The 20,187-nt window shown below is 44.3% G+C and overlaps 1 pseudogene; it reads right to left on the reverse strand.

Annotated features, from left to right (window-relative positions):
• Positions 1-254: 254 nt before the first annotated feature.
• LOC148509103 (serine/threonine-protein phosphatase 4 regulatory subunit 3 pseudogene) lies at positions 255-2,508 on the reverse strand (annotated as a pseudogene).
• Positions 2,509-20,187: the final 17,679 nt, after the last annotated feature.

The raw sequence follows: 20,187 nt of genomic DNA on the forward strand, positions 1-20,187 counted from the left end.
TATTTGTCTTTTTTCCTTCCCTGAGAAAATGGCAATGTGTGGTCTGTGGGAGAGCAGAAGCTGTGTATAGTCCTGTCTTATAGTGGTCGTCCTCCCTCTCCTTGTGTTCCTAGGGATTGGCACTCATTAGCAGATATCAACATGTTGGATGGTGTTGGACTTGCTCACAGCACTGTGCATACAGCTGTGGTGTGTTTTCTGTTATTGAGGGAGATCATGTATTTGATGCGAGTTGCCCAAAACAGATGCTGGTATTAGGAGCCAATCCTTGCTTTCTTCGAGGCTGGTAGAGTCACTTCCTCTTCATCTTCGTAATCCTCCTTGTCATTATCATCTGGATAATCCACCAGTCTACTGAGGCCTCCCTTTGTAGTAATAGCTGCCATCTGGGGTGTGCTATTGGAATCGGATCCTAGAGCCCGGAGACAGCGGTTAACTGCTTGCTGCTGATTGGCTGGTGAGGTTCGTCTTTGTCATGCTAGAAAACTAAATCTTAAAATTGAACCTCTGCCGGGCAGTGAGGTTAGTCTTTAAAAGAGCCTCTTTTTCTTCACTCTCCTTCAATTTCTATCATTCCATGAACTTGCTGATAGGGTCCATCAGATCATCACTGCTCTTTATCTTGTAAGCAGGAATCACCATTGGATCTCCATCCTCAATGTCGTCTTTGTCTGTGTTAAACCACATGTCCGCCTCATCCTCTATGGAGTGGGTGTCTCGCCTGTACCGGTGATTGCGGAAGATGGATCGCATGCTGTCTAGCTCGGTGTTGTCTTGCCTTTCGCGTTGCTGATCATATCACAGTTTAAGTCCTATGAAGGTCTGTACATAATCCACATCCTCCAATGCTTCTAGTAATTCTCAATCATATGAGCAGTTAATGATTTTACATCCTCCACATGGACATGTTCAAATATCTCGAGAACTGTAGAGTTCAGGAGATTATACAGAGAACCATTATTGAGAAGCTTTTTAACCACAGGTAAAAAAAGGATGTTTTTCACTATGTATCTGCTGTAGAACTAATCCTTGAGGCAGACTATCTTCTGCATGAACCACATTGTGCACAGGGCCACAAAGGAGTGCATGGATGACATGAACACCAGTACTTTCTGCATTATGTCCTTGTTGGTGGTGTAATTCTTTATGTGATAACTATGATGCTCAACACAAAATGTCAGCAGCTCTAGGATCAGTGCCAGCAGCTTGGCCATCTGGAAATCAACTTTGCTGGGCCTCTCCTCAGTAGTGTTGGCTATTAAGGGGGCAGTAAAGATGTTCATGCAATGTTTGTAGAAGAAACATAAGAATTATGTTGTCTCTGTATTTATGGATGTTGCAAGCATGTTCTCTGGATCTACGAAGGTCTGCACTGCGGACCTGTGTGTCGTCCATACCTAGAATGACTTCCAGGGCAGGCAGAATGTCCATTGTAGACAATGTCTTGAAGAATGCTTCTCTGTTTTGAGCTTGTTATCTTTGGGAGAAAGCCCAGGACTCTTTTAGAAAATTCACCAGTTCCTGTCTTTTCCCATCAACTGTTGCTTCATCTGTGAGGTGCACAAATAATTCTATTACAAATGTTTGAGCTTCCTGTAACATCCCAACTATCTGCACTTTGTTTAAAAATATTAAGGAGTGGAGCATATACAACATGTTTTCCTAAAAGATGGAGAGGGTGCATTGTACCATGTCGTGTATGTCCTGCACATTATAGGTCTGGTGTATTTTCTGTTTCAGTTCTGTGTCCGATATTGGAATTACCTCTTTAAACTTGGCAATTTTTGTCAGAAGCTCCCTGTTTGCGCTGCGTGGAAAAGGTGGGGTCATACTCCAGGCAGCCAATGATGTCCATGATGCAGTCTTCAGAAAACATGACCTCAAAGAGAGCAGTTTGGTTTAAGAGGAAGATGCTCTTGACAATTTCATACAAGTGGTGTAATCCTTCAATGTTCTTCAAGTCTTTACACACATGGAAAAGTTCAAGGAGTTTTTTGAAGTACCCTTCATTTTCTAGGGCCAGTGGCAGTTTTTCATGCAAAAGCGGAGAGGGTAAAGAGGACGCCACAACCTCAGCAATTTTCTCTAGCCGGTTGAGTTCACAGGATGACAGCTCCAAGCCAGGGAATGACATATCCTCAAATTGCTCCTCTTTCGACTCATTGACTAGGTCCTAAGTGATGTCCACAGAAGGGTATTTCCCTTGCTTCTGACATATCTTCTCTTAAATCTCATCTCAACCAGCTTTTTCCTAAAAATTCAGAGCCAAATCAAAGTATTCTGCATCTGACCACACAATCAAAGTGTCCTGTTGTTTCTGGTAAGCAGTGTTAAAAGGTTAATTATTGATTTGAACAACAGTGAGACATCACTCTCGGCCCTCAATAGCAGCAACATGCCCTTCAGTCTCTCCATGTAGCCGGAGGACACATGGCCAGTGCCCCGTTTGTCCCACTGCTATTCTTCATTCAGTGAATAAACTTTCACCCATTGCTGGGTGTCAGTCATCCTGGTGCATCTCTGCTGTGGGAAGCCCAGTCCCCAGTCTTTCCTGACACCCATCACTTGGAGAGCAAGGGCCGACCCCCTGCCTTTCCTGAATCCCATAATACTGTGTGCAGGACCCGGTCCCTGGTCTTCCCTGACTCTCATCATCCAGTGAGCAGGGCTCAATCTCCAGGCTTTCCAGGTGGCCCAGCACACTCTTCAGGCTTATGTGACCCCCAACAAATGGCTTCCAGGGCCTGCTTGCCGGGATCTCCTTATACTCATTCCTCGGCCAGATCCCTGAGTATTCCTGACACCAGTAACTGCTTCTTCTCTCAGCCCGGACCGCAGGCCTGATCCTTGGACTTTATTGACAGAAACATGCGGCTTCAGGCCTGGAATCTCTGGGCTCTCCTCAGGGCTGGTCACCACGGGAATCAACGGATGAGGTTCCTGGGGCAGTGGGGATTGTGTTGGGCTGGAGCCATTGGAGGCAAGAGGGGGTAAAGGAGGAGCCAGGGCGATGTACCTCTTTTTACTGCTTCTAATCTCCACTCTAACCTAATGTCCTCATCATCTCTCCTTTAGTCATTGAGCGGTGGGCTGGCTTAGGAGACATTTGGGCATTCTTCTCTTCGTCTCCTGAGCCGGAGTTTCGGAATGAAGCCACATGATTGGTCCAAGGCTCTCTCTCTAGATGCCTCCCCCTGCTCTTGGTCTGGTCCCGGTTACACAGCAGTAGCAGCTTTTCTTCACAGGCAGCCGGTTACACCATGCAGCTCCAGTCCTCTCCAGGCTCTTCCAAATGATGCTCAATGGCTGCTGAGGATCCTTTTATCCCTCCTGTGTATTGCTGTGGGCATGCGGTGATGCACACTTACCTGCATGCCCGCTCCTACCAGCCCCGTTTCTCTCGGCTGTCACCTATGCATTAAAGTTAGACTGCGCAAATACAGGGGCACTGTTGTGGGGTATTACACTTAAGCTGGGTACACACGTAAAGATTTTCTGTCTAACAATCCAATTAGTTGATTGGTTGGAATGAAAATCTGGTAACGTATGGGAGTAACTGATGATCAGCATTTTGCTCCTTAATGCCAGAAAACAGATGAAAATGGGCGTCAGACAAGTTTGTTAAATGTTTGATCTAAACAATTTGTTCATTCAACAGTTTTTGTCCATTTTCCGGCATTTGAGAGCAAATTGCTGATTGTCATTTGCTTTCATACCTTACCAGATTTTCTTTCCAACCAATCAACTTGTTGGATGGATGGACAGAGAATCTTTACGTGTGTATGCACCTTAACTTTTAGCTTTTATGAAATTATTGCACCATAGCTCATTTACAGCACAATCCCACCACATTTATTTTTCAACTGTTTTAAGTTTAATGTATGAAAATATACAGTATTTCTTCTATTTGTTTTGGAGCCTAATGAAAGCAAAAATCTTCATCATGATTGTACTATACGAGTTGCTGTCTGCGATACATTCACTGGAATGTTTCAGGAGATAAATAAGAATATTATCATCGCAAATCCAACAAATCCATAGTGAAGATCACAGTAAAGACCAGAACATCATCCCGTGCACGAAATGTGAACACTAACACTTATTCCATTAGTTATCACCGTTTGGTTGCCGATATTGCAGATAGTGGGAGCGACACACCTGCGGAGAATGACCTTATTTGACAATGTTCCTTTTGTAGGCAAGTAAAGCATGAGATCAGAGAACTGAGGCCACCACAGTGTAAAACACATCATAGGGGTTAACGAAGGAGCAATATCCAATTTGTGTGAGGTCTTGAGGTCTAATGTTTGCATTATAACTCTTGCTTTCCGGGTGCCCAAGTCATTGTGTGGGTCCCAGCAGGGGCAGAACTATGGGAGACAATGGAGGCACCTGCCACCGGGCTCCAGCTTTGAAGGGGCACCTTCTCCATTGTCCACAACATATTCACCCCACCTAGGGCTATAACTGTGTACCCAAAGTGTACCGTCACAACTGCCCAGTACCCCTTCCCGGCACCTGAGAGCCACCATACACTAGTCGAGAGCTCCATATCATACCATCAGTTGCTGCCTTCAGCTATCTATAGCCTGTCTGCATGTGAATTGCTACATTACAGTGCCAGTGGCTGTTACGGGGGGAGGGGCACCAAATTATAACTTGCCTCCGGGTGTCTGGGATGAATTTACGCCACTGGGTCCCAGACTATAGGAATGCATGGCAATGTGTGTAAAGAGGGTTATGCTCCATCAGGGGAGGATGTATGGATCTACCACACTGTGCCTCCCTTATATTCCCACGGCATCATATTGGCACAGCAGCATATAATTTCTCTCCCACTCCCCTGCTTTCTTTTGAAGAGTTAGTTATGTTGCTCAAAGGCCATAATGAGGGGTATGTGACCTATGCTGCCACCCAAAGTACAGAGTATAGAGGCGTCAATGTCGCTACCCCAATGGCACCCTCGAGATACACCCTGTGCTAACCAGTCTTTTTAATCTTATGGACCAAAAATTTGTTCTTTTCACAAGCTCCATCATCTTGTCGTACTAACCTATTACATGCATCCACATTAATAAAAGATTTGTGCTGCTCCTTTAATTTTCACAGTTCACATATAAGCACACATGCATTTTTTAGTGATAAAATACAACCAAGTATGCGTAATGTTATGCAATATTATTGTTCTGCTGAGTCCTAGAACTCTATTCCTACAGTCTCACTCCGTCATCTAGAGTATTCATTCTGTGCTGCCTGCAGTGTTCCAGAGTTGTCCTGTGCCTGCAGCCTCACCGCTCGATGTAGTCATCTATAACCATCATAGCCTGTTACCATCTAGGCTTTCAAAGCCATATCCTGTCTGTCTGGCTGCACCTCACCCTATTACCATCTCGGCTCGCAAAGCCACATTCTGGCTGACTACCCGCACCTCGACCTACTAGGCCACATCTCACCCTGTTAACATTTTGGCTCTCAAAGCCACATCCCGGCTGTCTGGCTGCACCTCGGCCCACAAGGCAACATCTCAGCCTGTTACCACCTCTGCTCTCAAATTCGCATCCTGGCTCTCTAGCCGCACCTCGGCCTACAAGGCCACATCTTAGCCTGTTATCACCTCGGCTCTCAAAGCCATATCTCAATCAGTCACATAACATCTAGTGACCCTAGAATAACTGTGTAAGCCTCTAATATCTCAAGGTAAATCCAGACAGCCACCTAAGTACTGGTGAACATGTCCAGTGCTATGGGAATAGCGGGTGGCTGTTATTGGTGAAGACCTCATCTGAGTGATTCTAGAGGTCTTACACGGTGAGTCCTAGGAGACCATAACAGAAGCATAGACAGGAAAACACTTACACTCCAGTGGGGGCAGAGCACAGTTGTCTGTGTAACAACAACAAAATACCTTTTTGGCCTTGCTATTAGAATCGCTGAAACTCCCGGGCCCCTGTCACTGACTCTTAGGCACACACGCTCTTCCAGAAAACTCACTTTTTTTTTACACAATCTAGAAAGTGGAAAAAAAGAAAACAGTTTAGAAAATGTAAACTTTAGTGAACCATAAAATCAGGTATAATTAGCTATTTACTAACTTAAACATAATCACTGCCAGTACTAAGTAGCATTCGTGGTGGTCACACAATCAGTATTGTTGACTTGGTTCAAATAAAGTATAAACAAGTGAATATTGCAGCACTTAGCATTAACAATAACTTGCTTCACTAAAAGTTTATCATTAATCTAAACTTACCATAATAAGGTACAGGTGATTCTCTATCTAATGTGCAGGAACATAGAGTAACATACTGTATTATTATTATTATTTTTATTATTATTACATTTTATTTATAGGGCGCCACAAGTGGTCCACAGCGCCGTACATACAGTAAAGGGTACACAGGACATTACATTACAATACAGTAACCAAAATATAAACAGAACACAAGTAACAATTAGCAACACAATTCTCCATACACAATACAGCTGGGAAGGTGAAGGCTGTCATAGAAGTGCTAGAGAAGAAGGTTGTGAGACAGTGGGAAGGAGGACCCTGCTCCTAGGAGGTTACAATCTAGGGGAAAGGGGAGACAGACAGATGACATGAGGAATGAGTGTGTAGAGGGGGACCTGAGTGCAAGAAGTAAGCAAGGTAGAGTTGGCTGAGGCGGGAGGGACAGAGACCTGGTAACATGGTTATGTGGTGGAAGGGTATGCTTTGATGAACAGGTGGGTTTTCAGTGCACATTTGAAGCTCTGCAGGGTTGGGGAGAGCCTGATCGGGCGAGGAAGCTCATTCCAGTGGAGGGGGGCTGCACGGGCAAAATCTTGGACATGAGCATGAGATGAAATAACAAGGGTGGAGGAGAGGTAACAGTCATTGGCAGACCGTAGTGAGTGGGAGGGAGTGTGTAAGGAGATGAGGTCGGAGATGTAGGGAGCAGTAGAGTTAGAGAGGGCCTTGTATGTGAAGGTGAGGAGTTTGAAAAAGGATTCTGTAGGAGAATGGGAGCCAGTGAAGGTTTTGGCAGAGCGGAGTAACAGAAGTGGAACGGCGGGAGAGGAAGATAAGTCAAGCTGCAGCATTGAGAACAGACTGGAGGGGGGCAAGATGGCAATGTGGAAGGCCAGTAAGGAGAAGGTAGCAGTAGTCAAGCCAAGAAATTATTAATTAATGAATAATCAGTTTGGTAGCATTCTGGGAGAGGAAAGGCCTAATGCAAACAATGTTGCGTAGCTGGAACCAACAGGATTGTGCCAGAGATTGAATGTGGGGGGTGAAGGAGAGAGTGGAGTCAAGGGTGACACCCAAACAGCGAAGTTGGGGTACAAGGGAGATGATGGTGTTGTCAACAGTGATAGCGAGATTGGATGGAGTTGAGACTCTATTAGGGGGAAAGATGACGAGTTTGGTTTTGTCCATGTTGAGCTTCAGAGAGTGCTCAGACTTCCAGGAAGAGATGGCAGAGAGGCAGCTGGATACCTGAGAGAGGACAGAACGGGAGAGCTCAGGAGAGGAGAGGTATAGTTGCGTGTCATCGGCATAGAGGTGGTATTGGAGGCCGAAGGAGCTGATGAATTCTCGTAGTGTAGAGGTTTACAGGGAGAAGAGCAGCAGGCCCAGGACATAACCCTGCCGGACACCAATGGGAAGGGTGGAAGGGGGGGAGGTGGAGCCAGAGGCAGAAACTGAGAAGGTGCAGTTCGAGAGGTAAGAGGTGAACCAGGCATGGATGGTGTTAGAGATGCCAAAAGTCTGAAGGTGAGGAGGAGGAGAGGATGATCCATGGTGTCGAATGCTGCAGAGAGGTCCAGGAGGATGAGCAGAGAGAGTGTGGCCCCTGGATTTGGCTGCAAGCAGGTCATTGGTGTATGGATATTTTATTAGAACCTCTATACCCTCCTGCCTATACCTTCTAATATCCTGCCTATACCTTTTAATATCCTGCCTATAAACCTCTAAGGATGACGCTATTTTGCGTACGCAGTCATATAGTAAATAAAGACTCCAGAACTTGAACCTGTGGTTCCAAAGCACAAAGTGATATTTCAAGTAAAAGTATAGTCAGTTACACGCTATGATCTAAGTACAATTTAGCGCAAAGAATTATACAGACCCAAGTACAGTTATACATACGCAGCACTCTGGACCAGATGTAGGCATCAGCAAGAATCCCCCGTCAATCAGCATTCAGCAAGAAGACCCAGACTGGGGTCACAACACACACATTTATACCCTCACAGAAACAGACAACACAATAGAGAAGTTTGTTGCTAATACCATTGGTCCTAAGGTGGATGCATCTGTTGCAGAGCATTTAACAGGTTGATTCAAATAGACACAGTCCAGCCTCTAACAACTGGCTGTCTCTGGTTTCCTGCCTCATGCACATCCTAACAGTTGGTCATATAATGTACATTTCGGTGCTTTAAGTCTCTGCGGTCCATAAGTTGAGAATGCATGTTGCGATCTTCACACCGACGATACCAGAATGCTGTTGAAAGAGTGCAGATCAGTATAATATCAAACATGACTTACTTATCATGTATTAAACCTTAGCTACCAAATAACCTTTATTTCACAGCATTTATAATAAATGAACAAACTTTAATCTTATACTTTAAAGCTTGTGGAACATTTTATGTGAGTATGTAATGTGTAGGTATTTGGGGATTGATATAAAGATGCTAGTTAACTTGGGGCAGATGCGTGTGCATGAAGCTAATAAACAGCATTTTCATACAGGATCTTATGCATTCACTAATATGCGACTACTTAACAGCGCAATTGTGCGTATTAATGTGTGTATGTGAAATGGCGAAAGATGCAGTCGCATGATGCTAATAGTAATATCGCCATATGTACTTAAGTGTGAGTTTACCTAAAATGGCGCTTGGGCGGCCATTCGCAAAATGGCGTCTTACGATCTCATTTTCTTCAATGGCGTCTTTACAATCTAATTTTAAACTGATCTTGTCTCAGCCAATTATCCAGCTTCGACAGTCCACCCTTTGATAGCGAACAACATGCTATCACAATCTGATTTTAAACATTAATTTAGGCTTACATTTATATATTATTTAGTGTTATAATGGGATGGCACAAGGTGGTTCTTAATCCATCAATAATGTGTCTCTGAGTGGGACATAAAACTACTATTATACGCACACCGCGGATCTTAGAAGATCATGTGAAAGGTGTGGGGATGCACCAGTCCTATAAAGGCAGTCTTGAAGGGGAATTGAGACTTTACATTATCTGAGGTGTTTTAAAAATAACATTTCAATAATACATTCTATGCATGTCTAAATATAATACATTAAATGATGGTATTTCCTAGTTCAGGGTTGTAATGCAGTTCTATATTTACCTCAGTTTTCATATTGTCATTACTGACCACCATCATAATTTCGTTCTTTCGTTTTACTTTATTTTTACATTTTCCACACTTCAACACAATAGGAACACACCGGACACATATGCCAATTATTATGATGACAATCAGTATAAGGATCTAGAATTTGCCTATGCTGGCGATTACTTCCTGGACCCATTCTCCTAGACCTGAGAACCATTTCACTGGGTTCAGCCATTAAACCCATCCTTCTATCTTCTCCCCCTACTTCAGCCACTGAAGCATTTTGGTTCTTACGAAACTCCCATTTTAGCTGCAGAATTTCATCCATCTTCCGGTCTATCACTTCCTTGGGGTCGCTGGTATCATTGGTGACATAGGTGCAACATTTTACTCCAAATTGGGTGGCCAAAGTTACACAGTACCCTCCAGTAACAGCAGTTAAATAATTTAACACTAGCCTGTGTTGCACCAGTTCTTTCTTGTACGCTTGCAATTCTCTCCCTGTATACCTGAATGTGTCATCATACATCTTGGTGATATTATCTATCAATTTAGCAAGTTCCTGAATATATCTAAAATTTAATGTACCCCGAGCGATCCTGGTGGGATCCAGTGCGACTAAAACTTGGAAGCCAGTTGTCTCACTAATTAACTGAGTGGCTTTATGCACGTCACCAGGTATCATATTTCATTTGTCTCTGTGTTCATATTGCGTGTGAAGGTATGGTGATGGTGTGTTTTTATGGATACCAAGCATTTCAACATGTGTGAGGGTCATAACTTCTGGGACTACTCTTCCCAGGTAACACAAACCTTTGGAACTCGTGGAGAGCCACTTATATGCCTTTCTTCCACATATAAAATACACATTATTGGGGAGAACATAAGGGATGGTATGCATCATTATCATTAAACACATTTTTCTTGCAAACAATCCTATCTCAGGCTCCTTCCATCTAGTATATGCAAGTTTCTGGTTGTATTATTTTAGCACAATAACCATCTGGTACCTTACCAATAATTTATTTGGTGGAACTCAAAATATACTGGTACCTAAAATGTTTCCCACTAGATTTAATTGAACGCAACAGATCATGATTTACAGACTCATTATCAGCTCTCTGTGAAAAGGTCATCGTCTGATTATTTCCTGTCACTTCCCAACTCCTGGGTTTATTGGGGTTGGTTATGTTCAAACACAAAAGTGATCTATTGACTTGGAATTGATAGAGTTTAAAATGAGGTGGTTTGGATGAGAGGAATTTCCATCCAATGTTTTCCCTTTTTGCAATTCTAAAATTTCCGTGATATTCAGTGGAAATGGCACCAACCCTAAATTATGCTGTCCCTGTGGCACATGAGAACACACCCAGCAATCAGTTTGATTTAATACTTTGCCTACCATGCTATGATAATCCTCTAATGGATACCCACCCCAGTACGGGTTATATTTAGGCTGGCACCGTTGAATACAGTTCTCATCAACTAGGAACCCACAAAACTCACAAATACAGGAATCTTCAGGCGATAAACTTCCACACCGTCCCCGAGTATCCGGAATAACAGCTCTCTTAACAATAACAGTACTAAGATTGGTCAGACACTCCCCTGATTGGCATAGCACTCCTCCTGATTCCACTCCATCAGCACTGCCATCAGCTCCCATCTCCTCAATCGGTCCCCATCACAGAAATCGGATATCCCAGAACTGACCAGGATGGTGAACGCTCTAAAAGAAAATATGAAAATGAACACAGCAGGCCCGTCCATTTCCACAACAAGACCTGCTAATTTCTTTTAGTTCAGGTATCTCACTACGACCATTTCAATCCTCCCGGAACAAGCTCGTGCTCGACAGGTCCATGCTATCAGCCTGGTCTCTGACTTGTTTCTCCACCGGTTGATTGACCTTTTTGCAGTGAGTGAAATGGACCCAGGTATCTCTCTCAGCCACCTTCAAAGATGTAGTACTTGTCAGCAGCACCTGGTACGGACCTTCGCACCGATCAGTCAAACAACCTGAATGCAAGAAATTTCTGATCATAACATATTCTCCTGGTTCAACATCATGACAGTTAGTTTCAGGCACATCATGGGACAACAATTTCAGTTTCTGCTGTTGCTGTTTTAATTGCTTACTCATCGATATAAGATACCTTACAGTTACCTCATTACCTTTGAAGTTTTCCTGTGGGCTTATAATCAAATGAGGTTGTCTTCTAAACAGTATTTCAAAGGGCGACAGATTTAGAGGGGGTCTGGGAGTGGTCCTTATACTATGCAGGACCAACGGTAATGCTTCTGGCCATCCTAGTCCAGTCTCTGCCATGATTTTACTCAACTTATTTTTAATAGTCCCGTTCATCCTCTCTACCTTGGCACAGGGTTGCAGTCGGTAGGGGGTGTGAAGTCGGCAATTAATACCCATCAGCTTACACATATTTTGGAAAACATCACCTGTGAAATGAGTACCCCTGTCACTCTCGATGATTTTAGGGATACCGTATCTGCATACAAATTCCTGAACTATTTTCTTGGCAGTAAATGCAGCAGTATTAGTGGCCGCTGGGTAGGCCTCAACCCAATTAGAAAATACGTCAGTGCACACCATTACATACTTGAGATTCCTTCAGGGTGGTAATTGGATGAAATCAATTGGTATCACCTGGAAAGGCCCATCAGTCGGTGGAATGTGGGACGGTTCGGCAGGGATCGCTTTCCCTATGTTCTTCCTCAAGCAGGTCAGACAGGACATTGCTCTTTTTTCTGCTTGTGAAGAAAAACCTGGTGCACACCAGTATGCTCTTACCAATTTGCACATACCTTGCTTTCCCAGATGAGTCAGACCATGTGCTGCCTCAGCCAGGCTGGGGTAATACGCCTTGGGGGCTACTGGTTTACCTTGTCCATCCCTCCAGAGCCCGGAGGACTCTTGTCCACATCCCTAAGACTTCCAGATTGACTTTTCCTGGATTGAACACAAATTTTGCATCTCAATTAATTTCAGCATATCAATTGTTTGAAAAGACATAATTTGTTCAGTTGGAGAAAACATTTTTAACCCTGCTGCCCATTTTGCAGCTTCATCGGCTCTGTTGTTGCCCAGTGACACCGGATCATCCTCACATGTATGGGCTTTACACTTAATTACTGCCACCACTTTGGGCAGTTGGATTGCTTATAAAAGATGTTTTATGTGTCGGGAATGTGCAACTGGTGTGCCTGCTGCTGTCAAAAAAATTTCTCAGACGCCATAGAGCCCCGAAATCGTGCACCACCCCGAACTCGTATCTCGAGTCAGTGTAAATGTTAGCAGACTTGCCTGCTGCCAGTTCACACGCTCTAGTTAGTGCTACTAACTGCCAACTGGGCTGAGTGAGGAGGACCAAGAGGTTTAGCTTCTTTGATGTCTGTGTCATTTACAACAGCATAACCTGTACATAATTCACCTGTGTCTGTTTGTCTATGACAACTCCCATCCATGTAAAAAGTCATATCTACATTCTCTAAAGGTGTGTCATGTATGTCAGGTCTAGCAGTAAAGGTCTGATTAAGATATTCCATACAATCGTGTGCATCATTATGTCCGCTGAACTCACCTCCCGCCAGCAACTCGTCTCCTTCCACCCTTTGTACATCATGTTGTACATATGGTAAATACGTTGCTGGGTTCAGCGTACTGCACCGTTTAACAGTGATGTTTGCAGGTGCGATTAGAGCTAGTTCCCATTTGGTAAACCTAGCCGAGGAGACATGTCTGGTTTGAGCAGAGTTCAGCAGAGCAGATACAGCATGGGGAGTGTAGACAATCATATCATGACCCAATACTACGTCCTCACTTTCACTCACCAATAGAGCAGTAGCTGCTACATTTCTCAAACAGGTGGGGAGTCATCTTGCCATAGTGTCCAATTGGGCACTGTAGTATGCTACAGGCCTACTGGCATCACCATGTTTTTGTGTGAGGACACCTGCAGCACAACCATCGGCTTCCGTACAATACAAATCAAAGGTTTTTCATAATCTGGTATTCCCAATGCAGGAGCTTTTGTCAGACTATCCTTAAGATTAAGGAAAGCCTGCTCTGTTTTCTCTGTGTGTATGACACGATCTGGCTTTGAGGAAGAGACTAAGTCCTGCAAAGGCAAGGCCAAAATAGAAAAGCCTTGGATCCACATTCTACAGTATCCACACATTCCCAAGAAGGTACGAATTTGCTGTTGATTCTGCGGCAGTGTCATGTTCTGTATGGCCTGTATTCTATCATTTGTGAGATGTCGTAACCCCTGAGTTAGGCAGTGTCCCAAATATTTTACTCTGGATTGGCACGGCTGTAGTTTGTCCTTAGCAACTTTGTGTCCTGTATGCGAGAGATGAAGCAACAAAACTTTAGTATCATTCAAACATGACATAAACGAATCAGAACATAGCAATAAATCATCCACATATTGAATTAGAACAGATCCATTGGCAGGTTGAAAAGATTGTAAACAGTCGTGGAAGGCCTGGGAGAAGATACTGGGGCTGTCTATGAAACCTTGGGGCAACCGTGTCCATGTATATTGTACACCTCTGTATGTGAATGCGAATAAATACTGACAGTCAGGGTGGAGAGGCACAGAGAAGAAAGCAGAACAGAGGTCAATGACAGTGAAATGGGTTGCATTTGGAGGGATCTGCATAGGAATGACAGCTGGATTTGGCACTACGGGGAATTGGCTCTTTACTACCTTATTAACACCTCTAAGGTCTTCTACCAGCCTATAACCCCTCCCACCACTCTTCTTCACCGGGAAGATGGGACTGTTGGCTACACTAGCTGTACAAATTAAAATTCCCTGTAGTAATAATCGCTCAATTATTGGGAAAACCCCTAATTCTACCTCCTGTTTTAGTGGGTACTGGGGAATTTTTGGAGCTTGCCTACCGCCTTTTAAATTTACCATTACAGGGCTTACGTTTGCCATTAATCCAGTGTCCTGTCCATCCTTAGTCCAAAGGGAATCTGGAATTTGGGACAACATTTGATCTACCTGAGATGGATTTTCATTTAATCTGGTAGAGTGATACATTATCCTTTGCGGAGTGTCCAACATATCCCGCACCTCGTGCGCAACGCTCTCTGGGATATCTAGAAATACACCATCAGGGGTACAATATATGACACATCCCATCTTACATAACAAATCCCTCTCCAGTAGGTTAGTTGGAGCCACAGCAGCCAGAAGGAAATAATGCCTGGTATGCAGCAGCCCGATAGTAACCCCTGTGGATTTTGTAAAAGGATAATGTTCCACTGTACCTGTTACAACCATTGTTGGTACTGTCTCGTTGGTCACCTGTAAATTAACGGGAGATTTTATCACTGACCTGGTCGCCCCTGTGTCTACAAGAAAAGGATATTCAGTACCAGCTACATCAACCATCATGACCGGTTCTTCTCTAGTACTTCCCGTTAACCTGACTATCTGTAGACTACAGGTATGACCTGACCCCTAGCGTTGGCTACCATTCTCCAATAAAGCATTAATGGCCACAATTGGAGCTGGTGCTTGCTGGATATTTGCTGGCCTCTGTGCATATCCCTTATGGGGATATGCAGGTTTTCCCTGATTTGAGGGTCCTACCCCTTTTACTCTGCAGTTTCTAATTAAATGTCCTTGCTGGTTAAAATTAAAACATGTTCGTGGATCGGTTGAAGACACGGGTTGTTGTGAGGTTTGAGCAGGGAGAAAAGGTGATGGATATGGGTAGGGATATGGAGGATAAGGGTATTGTGGGGGGTATGAAGTTTGTGAGTAGTATGGGACCTGTGGATGTGTAGGATTAGTGGAATAGAGCTGTGTTTGCATGTTGTGTGGGGTTAGTGAGGGCATATAACTGTTCAGGTGTAAGTGTGTGTGCAGATGCAAGTGTGTCTGTTGGCTGTGATGTTACCGTCATTCCTTCCAAAGCTTGGATACTGACAGCCATTCATTTTTCGCTCTGGGTCTCTCTCTTCTTTGAGATGTTTTATCATGTTCTATGGCAGATTCTATGAGTGTATCTATTGTGACTCCCATCCAGCCAGGTTGTGAGGTCTGAACCCGGGTCTTTAAGTTTTCTTTTAGACCGTCCATGAGTACTGTGACTATCATTCCCCTGTGGTGAGTGCTATCTTTAATATCTTCTAACCCAGTGTACTGGGTGATAGCCTGTAGAGCCTGGTCGCAATAATCTTCTGCAGATTCACTCTCCTTTTGCTTTATGGTGAACATTTTTTTCCAGTTAACTACTACCGGAAAATATACACCCAATTGAGTTACAATGCGGGAAATGTTACCTTGGTTTACTTGGTCTATTAAGGGAACGTCACCATCCAATACACAATCCATGATAAATTTTGTCACGTCGGTATTGCGTGGTTGACAGGCCCTTAACACCACACGCCAATCTTTATTAGTTGGCTCATGAGAACTACCCAAATTCCTCAAAAATCTTTGACATTTGGCTAGTTCCTTTTTGGGATCGGGGAAATCATTTATGATGGAATTTAGTTCTGCTCTTGTCCAAGGACAATGCATTACCACTTCCCTAGTGGGCACTACACCGTTCGCATGTGCATTTCCATTCTGAACAGTGATTGTCTGAGTGGGATGCAGACCGACAGTGTTGCTACCTCTGACCTGGTTACCTGGCTGGGGGTTTAATCTGTTGCTGCTACGTATGGTATTAACAACTTCCTCTATGGGTGCAGAGGGTGTTAACACTTCCCTTGCTGTTACCAATGAAGATGGCAGCACCACTCGTGATTGTTGTGGTGCAGCATCTATCATCTGTACAGCATGGGAAATGGCAGACATTACAATAGGCTCATCATCCACATCATGAACATTGTCTTTATGGTTGCTTAAGAGAGGGTACAAATTGCTTGTTACATTTTTATGGGTATTTTTGATAACTGTACTTGCAATCCCATCCACATAAGGTGGAGGTGGTGTGTATGAACTGCTGGCAATACCTTCCACAATGCTACATTGCCGCACGTGCGCATCATTTTGTGGCTCGCACGCATTGCAATTTAGTACCTCGGGTGTATTTTCTGGCAATGCGCTCGCAACGCTAGTTTGCGTCGCTTGCACATTTTTAAGCCACGCATCCCCCTCATGCTGCCACAATTTTAAACATTCGTAATATTTTACCTTTTTCTCTCGGGAGTACATCAGACTGATGTGATTCCGGACATTAACCAATACATCTTTATCAAAACTACCAATTCTGGGAAACGGTCTAACACTCTTCATCGTCATTTTAAACCATACATCACAATACCTTATGGCATAAGTACCGTACTTAGTATGCATAATACGACGGGCCAATCCAAGCGGCGCTTCCATTAGCAGCACATCATTGTCTAACGTCTCTATTATTTGCGTGGCTCCCATCTTGAGACAACTCCTACGTTTTTCAATAATGATTTAAACTGGTGAAAGACAGTCAAGATACTTTTACTTACGTGTGGATGATTTTAACTGCAGCGCCCACACACCTGTGAAGATTTGAAGAAGGCAACTTCCACACCTATGGAAGTTTAAGTCGGCTACTTCCATGCACCTCTCTACAACAAAGACAACATGTACACCTGCTACTGTGTATAGAACGGTAAGCTGCTTACTGAGCGGCTAGCACTTAGCACTTAAAGGTCATACGGTACCTCTAACTTTAGGGAACAAGTTACCCCTACCAACAAATACTCACTGTTACACACTTTTTTCCTGCGCAGAAAAATAGACGTTAACCCAGATATTGATAACAATTGAAAAAAATGTAAACCTCAACGGCTTTGTTTAAACACGTGGCAGCACAACCGGAAGTACGTATACGCTATTGTGCGACCAGTCGCATACACAGTAATGCGTCTACCACACAACCGTATGACAACCTTTAGCTGCGTAAACAAAAGTGCGTCTTGACTGTGTGCAAAACTGTGACTCAGCCTTGTGCTCAATACAGCGGCACCCCTCTAAACGTAAGGTTCTATCAACAAAGAAAAACAAACTTTTTCCTCTCTTGTCCCTGGATTCTAGTGAGCATCCCTGGCTCACACGAAAAAGGGTAGCGATCTCTCTGCATCGACTGGTTGCAGGTAAGACTGCTTGTGGCCACTATCCACCCTTTGCTGAGATATAGATATCCGTGTATATATCGTGTGATTAGGTACGTGACTTCACTATGAGCCCCCAACTATGGATATTTTTTTAGAACCTCTATACCCTCCTGCCTATACCTTCTAATATCCTGCCTATACCTTCCAATATTCTGCCTATAAACCTCTAAGGATGATGCTATTTTGCGTACGCAGTTATATAGTAAATAAAGACTCCAGACCTTGAACCTGTGGTTCCAAAGCACAAAGTGATATTTCAAGTTAAAGTACAGTCAGTTACATGCTATGATCTAAGTACAATTTAGCGCAAAGAATTATACAGACCCAAGTACAGTTATACATACGCAGCGCTCTGGACCAGATGTAGGCATCAGCAAGAGACCCCCGTCAATCAGCATCCAGCAAGAAGACCCAGACTGGGGTCACAACACACACATTTATACCCTCACAGAAACAGACAACACAATAGAGAAGTTTGTTGCTAATACCATTGGTCCTAAGGAGGATGCATCTGTTGCAGAGCATTTAACAGGTTGATTCAAATAGACACAGTCCAGCCTCTAACAACAGGTGGTCTCTGGTTTCCTGCCTCATGCACATCCTAACAGTTGGTCATATAATGTACATTTCGGTGCTTTAAGTCTCTGCGGTCCATAAGTTGAGAATCCATGTTGCGATCTTCACACCGACGATACCGGAATGCTGTTGAAAGAGTGCAGATCAGTATAATACCAAACATGGCTTGCTTATCATGTATTAAACCTTAGCTACCAAATAACCTTTATTTCACAGCAATTATAATAAATGAGCAAACTTGAATCTTATACTTTAAAGCTTATGGAACCTTTTATGTGAGTATGTAATGTGTAGGTATTTGGGGATTGATATAAAGATGCTAGTTAACTTGGGGCAGATGCGTGCGCATGAAGCTAATAAACAGCGTTTTCATACAGGATCTTATGCATTCGCTAATATGCGACTAGTTAACAGCGCAATTGTGCGTATTAATGTGTGTATGAGAAATGATGAAAGATGCAGTCGCATGATGCTAATAGTAATATCGCCATATGTACTTAAGTGTGAGTTTACCTAAAATGGCGCGTGGGTGGCCATCCGCAAAATGGCGTCTTACGATCTCATTTTCTTCAATGGCATCTGGAGGATGGGAGGGGCTGAGGGGGCGGGCAAAGGAGAGTGTTGAAAGTACCAAAAAGGCGGCGGGGATTGGAGGACTGAGAGGTGATGAGCGACTGGAAGAAGGATTGCTTGGTGAGGGAGAGGGCTGAGTTGTATGAAGAGAGGACAAACTTGAAGTGAAGGATGTCCACCAGAGAGCGAGATTTCCTCCAGAGGAGCTCGGCTGTGCGCGAGCACTTTTGGAGAAACCGGGTCAGTTTGGAGTGCCAGGGTTGGGGTTTGGACTGACTGAAGGGGACAGAGGAGGTGGGGGCAACAGAGTCAAGTGCAGAAGTGAGGGTGATGTTGTAGAAGGAGGCTGCCTGATTAGGGCAGGCCATGGTTGATAGATCAGAGAGGAGAGTATCAAGTGATGAGGACAGGACAGCAGGGTCAAGAGTCTCAAGTTTCATCTGGTGATGGTGGCTTTGGGTGAGGGGAGGAGTGGAGGAGTTGAGAGAGTGAAGGAAAGCAGATGGTGGTCAGAGAGGGGGAAGGGAGAGTTGGAGAAGTCAGAGAGAGCACACAGATGGGTGAAGACAAGGTCAAGGGAGTGGCCGAGACAGTGGGTAGCGGTGGAAGTCCATTGAGAAAGTCCAAAGGAGGAGAAGAGGGCAAGAAGATTGGTGGATGCAGGATTAGTGATGTCAATAGGGATGTTAAAGTCACCAAGGATTATAGAGGGAAGGTCAGCCGAGAGGAAGTGGTGAAGCTAGGCAGTAAAGTTGTCAAGGAATTGGGTGGGGGAGCCTGGGGGACGGTAGATGACTGCAACATGGAGATGAATGGGATAGAAGAGATGGATAGAGTGTACCTCAAAGGTGGAGAAAGAAAGGGAGGGCTCAGGTGGGATAATGCGAAAGGTGCAGTTGGGGGATAAGAGGATGCCCACTCCGCCGCCTTGGCGGTTGTCAGGTCTGACATGGTGGGTGAAGGCGAGGCCCCCATAGGAGAGCGCAGCAGGGGGGGCAGTGTCAGAGGAGGAGAGCCAGGCTTCGGTGATGGCGAGAAGATTTAGAGAGTGTGCAATAAAAAGGTTGTGGATAGCAGGCAGTTTATTGCAGACAGATCTGGTGTCCAGAGAGCACAGGAGAATGGGAGGGAGGGGACGGGGGATATGTGGATGAGATTGTCTGGGTTGTGGGTGAGGGCATGTGGGTTAGATCTAAGGGGAAGGTGTAAGCCGGTGGATATGGTTGGTATGGGGCAGGGGCGAGGAGGCATGGTGGCTGACTCAGGGTGGAGGGAGAGTGAAGGTTGACAAGAAAGCAAATAGGAGGTGGGCAGGAAAGCACAGCAGAGGATGCAGCTAATTAGAGGGGTGGCAGACAATTAGGAAGTGTGATATGGTGGTGAGGTAGTGGAAGAGACTAGGTAAATAGTGTTGGAGGAATAAAATGTCAAATGATGATTAGGAAATAATACACTGGTAAGAAGTAGATTTAGACAGGGTATTCATGTGTATATAAAGCAAATGACATTATTTGGGATGTGCAATCAGAGATTTTT

Source organism: Taudactylus pleione, unplaced genomic scaffold (genome assembly GCF_031769625.1).
Source record: "Taudactylus pleione unplaced genomic scaffold, aTauple2 ptg000332l, whole genome shotgun sequence".
Classification (NCBI taxonomy): domain Eukaryota; kingdom Metazoa; phylum Chordata; class Amphibia; order Anura; family Myobatrachidae; genus Taudactylus; species Taudactylus pleione.